The following is a 6,000-nucleotide window of genomic DNA, read 5'->3' as shown; positions in this document are numbered from 1 at the left end:
CTGCTCTCCTGCCGCGAGGAACGACTCTCCTGGACACGCGTGTCCCCGCCCGGCTGCCCATAAGAGAAGGGGAGAGAGAGGCGGGGGGGGGGGAGGAGAGAGAGGCAGAGGAAAAAGCCGGGCGGCTTAATGCCATTGAATAAAGTAAAGATGTGTGATACATTTTGCCCGCTGCGCTGCGGCCACAACATCACATTAACCTTACAGGAATTGTTTCATTTCTCACATTGGCCGCAGCGCAGCGGCCAGTTCGCGCATTGGCCGGCCAGAACCCGAAGTGGCCGGCCACTTCTAGTTCTGGCCAAACTTCGGGTTCTGGCCGTAACATATACACTAAACTGGAGAAATGTATTTTTGAATAAACTGAGATTCCTTTGCTGGGATACATTGTCACAGCTCAGGGACTCATTATGCATCCTGCCAAGGTGTCTGCTGTTCTCAATTGGCCTCAGACCCACGGATTGAAACCCCTCCAGTGATTTGAGTTTGGTCAACTATTATCACCAATTTATCAAGGATTACTCTACCATTGTGGCTCCACTTACAGCTCTCACCAAAAATGCCAACAACAGCAAGTCTCGATCACCAGAAGCTAAACAGGCCTTTTTTAGCTGCACCTTTTTCAGTAGCACCTATCCTACAGCATTCTGTCACAACTCAACCCTTTTTCTTGAAGTTGATGCATCAGCTGTTGGAGTTGGAGCTGTGCTTTTCTAGCAAAGTGCTTCTGGTGAGCTTCACTCTGGTGGCTTCTTTTCTAAAAAAAAATTCTCTTGCAGAGAAGTATTAATCAATAGCAGATTGCGATTTGCTAACTACTGGCATTGAAATTGGCCTTGGGAGAGTGGCATCGCCTACTTGAGGGGGCCTGCTTTCCTTTTTACTATGACCACAAAAATCTGCAATACCTTTTTCCCAGGTTAAACTTCACACACGCTCACCTATCATCCTGGTTCTTAGAACACCAAAGTAGACGCTATGTCTTGGTTCTTTGGGACTCTGACTACAAAACTGTTTTCCTTTCTAGGACCTTCAGAAGTTCTCAATGCATCCCTGTGTGCATATGAGCTGTTCCTTGTGTCCTGAAAGACTTATCCCTTCATGAAGTGATATCCTCGCTTTGATCCTTGGCAATACCTTGACTACATGTTTGTCCTACATGCCTGTACCTCGCCTGTTTCAGACTGATTCCTGTTAATGAACTCCTGGCTTATCCCTGACTACGTCTACAGTCTTTTGTATATGTACCTCATATCAGATTTATCCAGTTGCACTCAGCAGTCGCCTTCGGGCGCACCCACCTGTTCTCCAGGGCTGTGCCCCCTTCCGGCCACACAGAGGATTCATGCTCCCCAGGTACATGACAGTGGGTCAGTGATGGTCTTGGGAGGCATATCCACAGAGGGAAACACAGGCCTCTGCAGGCTAGACAACGTCACCTTACTTTCATTAGGTGTCAGAATGTTGGTGTGTCAGAATTAAGTTCTTGGATCAACTATCATACCCTAGGCTGATGCAGTGCGTCCTCTGCCCCTACTGGTGCATGACAAGAAGTTCCTGGAGGATGAAGGAATTTATACTATTGACTGGCCCTCACTTTCCAGTGTATATATAAGAAAGGAAAATGTTCACTTGGACTTTTTCAATAGAATGTCGATAATGTTCTATTACTGCTATTCTACAATTTGCTTACCTATCACCTAACACCCCCAGTCCCTGGCCCTGCATCCATGAAGCACCTTAATAAATCAGGTCCATAGTCTCCAGGAGGGTATCGAAGTGGTCAGTAAAATTAACTCTGAGTTCCTGGGATGTGTTTTGTGCACAGGTCTGCAAACGTCCTTCCTCATACAGTGTTTCAAGTGTATGTGTGAACTAAAAAACGCTCATTATTGCTATTGAAATCTTGGAAACAATATTAAGATTGTAATTACAGAAACACTGCTATACGCGTGGCTGTTTTTTTTTCTTTTTTTTTTTATTTATTTTGGTTCTGCTTTAACAAACACTCATATTGGCAGATAACATTTTCCCACAACTGTCTTATTTTGTTTGTTCTCTCATTCTCCTTTCTCCATTCTCCAAAAAAAGAAAAAAAAAGTTTGCATGAATGATAAATAATTAAAACCATTCTGTCCACTGACCTGTGTAGAAATGAATTTCCTGTTGAACGTAACCTCTGGCACTATAAAAGAAATAACTGCAGGGCTTTGCTCTCTCTGATTGCCTGGATGTTAGATAGAGGTGTTGAGAGGCAAAACTCACTTTTACTAACAGAGACATATAGGTCAAGAATCACTAGAGATGAAAGCTTGAAAACCTTCAACAAAGTACAGAGGAATCCAGATCTGTCCAGGATCTCCGCAGATTCAGACCTTACAAATATCTCATTCTTCAGGATGGACTGATATGGACACATACTCAAAAAATTCATTTCCCAGCCACAACCAGGCTACAGGCTCCTGATCGACAATGCCTTTCTTTGGGTACATCATGTATAAAATCATAAAAGCACACTAAATAAATCAAGAGTGAAACAACTTAGAGACACTGAAGCGAAAAAAAAAATATGATATAGTGAATTGGTTGTGTACTATGAATAATTACTAGAAGATTAGCAGCAAAGAAAATATTCTCATCTTTTTATTTTCAGGTATATAGTGTTTTTTTCTAACATTGCATCATTCTATATTATGTGCAGATTACACAACACTCAGCATTCAAAATGAGTCTTTCAGAGCAGTCTGTGAAGTAATGAACTCTCCTCTGCCAGAGGAAAAGTAAACAGTTCAATTACAGTTGAGATAATAAAATTCAGATAACAGCCCTCTCCACGACTAACTTAGTCGGAGAGCTTAATGGCTTGTTTGCATAGAGATAACAACTGGAGTTTCTTAACTCTTCCTGTACTGGAAACAATTAGACTGATGTATCTGATCTTAATGTTTTATTTCTTAGCTGTGCTACACATACAAATCATAATATCATCATTTCTTTTTCGCTTCAGTGTCTCTTTAAATACATGGCACTTAAGACTTAAAAAAACGAACACAATTTAAAATTATGCTCATAGGCAAACGCAGGGGGGGATTACAGCTGCCAAGAATCCCCCCCAAAGACCAGGGCTGGGCGGTGCAGTGTCTGGGAACAGACACAAGTTGAGACACCAGAATATCTGCAGGTATCCTGAAACTCACAGCACTGCCCACTTTCTTTCCCTACTACAGTTGACTTTGGATATAGAAGCAGCGTGTGCACAGAGCATGGAGCAGCAGTGTGTGTACAGAGTATGGAGAAGCAGCGTGTGTACAGAACGTGGAGCAGCTCTGGGGAACTTAAAGGGAACCTTAACTGACAGGGATATGGATGTTTCCTTTTAAACAATACCAGTTGCCTGGCATCCTGCTGATCTCTGTGGCTGCAGTAGTGGCTGAATCATAAACCTGAAACAAGCATGCAGCTAATCCAGTCTGACTTCAGTCAGTGCACCTGATCTGCATGCTTGTTGAGGGGCTTTGGTTAAAAGTATTAGAGACACAGGATCAGCAGGAGAGTCAGGCAACTGGTATTATTTAAAAAGGAAGAATCCATATCCTTCTGAGTTTAGGTTCCCTTTAACAGAGTCAGGTATGAGCACAGCCCTGTGCCCTGCTGTGGGAATGCTTCACTTTCCCCGTCATTAGAATGAAACTACTTCTGATCGATCTCATTGTCGATCGGGAGCAGATCGGACATTTAGGAAATAATTGTCAGATCCTGTCAGTCGGACAGGAAATTGCATTATGTGTACCCAGCATGATGTCCTACCATATTATTATACTGTGTTGTTTGTGGCTGAGGGGAGACCTTTCAGGAATCCCCCTCCCCCCCCCCTTGAAAATCCTGGGTTTGCCCCTGATGCTTTCCCTATTTCCCCCACCAAATGGAAGAGCACTCATCCCTAACTATACATTGCCACAAACCAAACGCAAAGCATACATGTAAGTGATCAAAACACACATCGTCGTATAGATAGTCTGACTGTCCTACCTTTAAAACTGGTGTAAATAATCTGACCTTTGATCATTCAAGATGGTTATGTATAAAAGAGTAACTCCATTATAATACACCTCAGTTCACACATACACAGCACAAATAAGGCTTTATTAAATACCAATGATAGCCTTAACCCCTGTAAACTTTTCTGGACAATGAAGTTCAGCCGTCCTGTTTCTCTTTATAAGTTTGTGGTAGTGAATGTGATACTGGCTGATCAGTATGTGGGCTGGGCATAATAGCCCATGGTTAAACTACAACCCATCCATATAGTTCAAATGTACAGGGGAATCGCGAATAGAGCATGGTTAAAACGTGGTCTCGGTCAACACCACCCAATTCACCCAATCCAATGGCAATGAACTCCCAGCTCTGCTCCTCCACAATAGAGCAGGAAACAGCTTATGCGTGACGCATGTGACCCACATGCTTCTCCAGAGCCAATAGCAGCTATTGAATGGTGTCCTAATATTGGCTTTTATTCAAGTCCCACTTCTTGTACAGAATTTTATTACATGGTGCCACATAATTGGGCCTAACTACAGAGATGCTGCGCCTGCGACCGCAGGAAGGCCCAGAGTTGTAAGGGGGCCCAAACTCTACCTCACCCCCTCTGATAAAGGGGTCCACCCCTTAGATCAGGTGTTTTTTGAGGCTACACTTTTTATGAGTGTGGAGATTATGCTAGCCACACTTGTCATATGACCCTTGCAAGATGCGCTCCCAGGCTGTGAGGGTCTCCAGGGATAGGCAAGGGAAAGGATGTGAAAATTTGGGGAGCACATCAGATTTGCTGGGGGACCCATGAAATGTAGTTACGCCACTGGGCACAACTAATACAACACACTCTATCAGGTCACATGACCACATAGACAAAGCCAGATTTATACGTTTACTACCCTTAGGCCAAGTATGTTGAGGCTTCTCGTCCATGTGCAACAGCGCCCCTCCCATTCCATGTGCAACAGCGCCCCTCCCATTCCATGTGCAACAGCGCCCCCTCCCATTCCATGTGCAATAGCGCCCCTCCCATTCCATGTGCAGCCCCCTCTTCCATGTGTGACATCCATGCATGCAGCTCCTCTCTTTCATGAACCTCTGACTTTATCATCAGTTTCCCTTTTCCCTGTGTTGCTCCCCATTTTCTACCTCTTCTTTCATATGTAGCAACCCCTCTTTCATGTTCAGGTGCCCCTTCGGGCTGCAGCGGCCCAAGGCCCGGGCCTTACCAGAAATCTGGCCCTGCACATAGACCGCATCCCACTAATATGTTGCTGTATTGGAAATCACAAAATCATTCCAAGTTACAGTCTGATATTCAAATTAACTGGGCTTTTTCCTCATTTTGTGATCGCATGGACTTTCCATATCATAATAAAAATCGAATTAGTGGACTCATTCTGACAACCCTTAATGCCTCCAGCAGTAGTTGTGGCTCTGGTATACAAAGAGTAATCGGTAACTGGTTGATTTTATAGAGAGTAATGGGTGTTCCTTATGAATGAGAAGATTTGCTATGGACTTGTGGTGTTGAGCGGACTTGTTCCTTGTGCCTTTGGAGTGGCATCCGTCCGGCCCCACCTCGTCATTGTGTGCTGTAGCCAGTGGTTGTAAGGGGTAGATTGACTGCATATCTTGAGACATGAGAGCATTCAATAAGTGGCACACCTCCTCGATTTTTTTTTGCTGGACTGTCATGATTTTCAAGACGTGCAGTACCCACACTAGGAAAGGCACTGGCCACTAGGTGACTATTATTTGTTGGACTGTTTAGGAAGCAAATGTGGAGCTCAAACATTTGACTGTTTTCAGCAATAATGACCTGAAATAAGCATTGCAATGTTAAACTAAAGCACTAGTCCAAGGAACAGAGGAGAGCTTCAGAAATCATGGAACAATAAAGAGATGTTGTGCATTGCTGGAGTGCAGGATCTCTAACAAACATGACACAACACAATGAAATGG

Source organism: Hyperolius riggenbachi, chromosome 11, assembly GCF_040937935.1.
Source record: "Hyperolius riggenbachi isolate aHypRig1 chromosome 11, aHypRig1.pri, whole genome shotgun sequence".
Classification (NCBI taxonomy): Eukaryota; Metazoa; Chordata; class Amphibia; order Anura; family Hyperoliidae; genus Hyperolius; species Hyperolius riggenbachi.
This window is presented reverse-complemented; position numbering follows the sequence as displayed.